The sequence below is a fragment of the Myotis davidii genome, unplaced genomic scaffold, assembly GCF_000327345.1.
Source record: "Myotis davidii unplaced genomic scaffold, ASM32734v1 scaffold1207, whole genome shotgun sequence".
NCBI lineage: Eukaryota > Metazoa > Chordata > Mammalia > Chiroptera > Vespertilionidae > Myotis > Myotis davidii.
In genome coordinates this window covers 433,304-434,550 of record NW_006299386.1, presented here as the reverse complement: position 1 = coordinate 434,550, position 1,247 = coordinate 433,304, and positions in this window count along the sequence as shown.

The window sequence follows — 1,247 nt, the reverse complement described above, 5'->3', positions numbered from 1 at the left end:
AATTAATTTCATCTTCAGTCCAGTCAATTCATTGTTTCTTACTGCAAAGAGTCAGTAACTTGGATAATGAAAATGTAGCCATAATATTTCAATTTGATTTAAAAATTAACTATTTCAAATACGTTATATAATTTATGGTGAGGTTTGTTTTGGGATAGTGGAATATATCAGATAATCGCATTCTTGTATATATAATGATTTTTTATAAATGTAAATTAAATAGACAAATTAAAATGAAAATGTATGTATATGCCACCCTTTTCATCCTCCTTGCCCCATTTTCACCCCATATAAAGATGAGTCTTTGTTGTTCCAAGATCATTCCTCAAACACATTTTCCATGGGGCTCTGAAGTTTTTCATTCTTAATTACAGCTTTTAGTTAATTAACTTATTTTTGTTGGCAATCGAATATTTGTCAAAATACATTCAAATTCTGTATTTTTTAAGGCATAACACAATTGCCTATCTTTACCTTCTTTCTAATTCTAGAAAAAAATTTGGTCATCATTAAGTGACAGTATATAATACTTTATTTACTTCTACCCCAAACTTTATCTGCTTTCTCAATAACAAACCCCATTTCTGCTACTTTCATTCTATAATTGACCTTTCTTAGTATATTTTAGACGGAGGATACTTGAAAAACAACTTCATCTTCTAAACACGACGAACCTGTTTCTTTTCTACCTCCCTTTGGATTCATAGAAATAACTTTTAGTCTTGTTTACCAAAGCCCAACCTGCCTACTGAGACTATAATTCTTTCATCTTAACACTTTTCTCTTTTAAAGTCTTTTTCTTCACTACATACGTACAGCCTACTAAAAAATATGTTCAAGGTAACTTCATTCTAAAACCTAATGACAAGAAAAAATAAAGATATATATTCTCAAATCAAGTTCCTATTAAGGGTGACAGAGATAATAGATTTACCTCTCTACTGCTGTGATTATTGGACAAGTCAGTGTATATTTACTGCCTCTGTATTATAATTCCACCAAAATCTTGAATCCCTTGCAAATTGGCTTGATAGTCATCACTCTTCACAACTGCTCTTAAAAATGTGGTTAAGCATTGACCTATGAACTAGGAGGTCACGGTTCAAATTCTAGTCAGGACACATGCCCAAATTGCTGGCTCAATCCCCAGTACGGGGGTGCAGGAGTCAGCCAAGCAATGATTTTCTCTCATCGTTAATGTTTCTATTTCTCTCTCCCTCTCCCTTCCTCTCTGAAATCAATGAAAA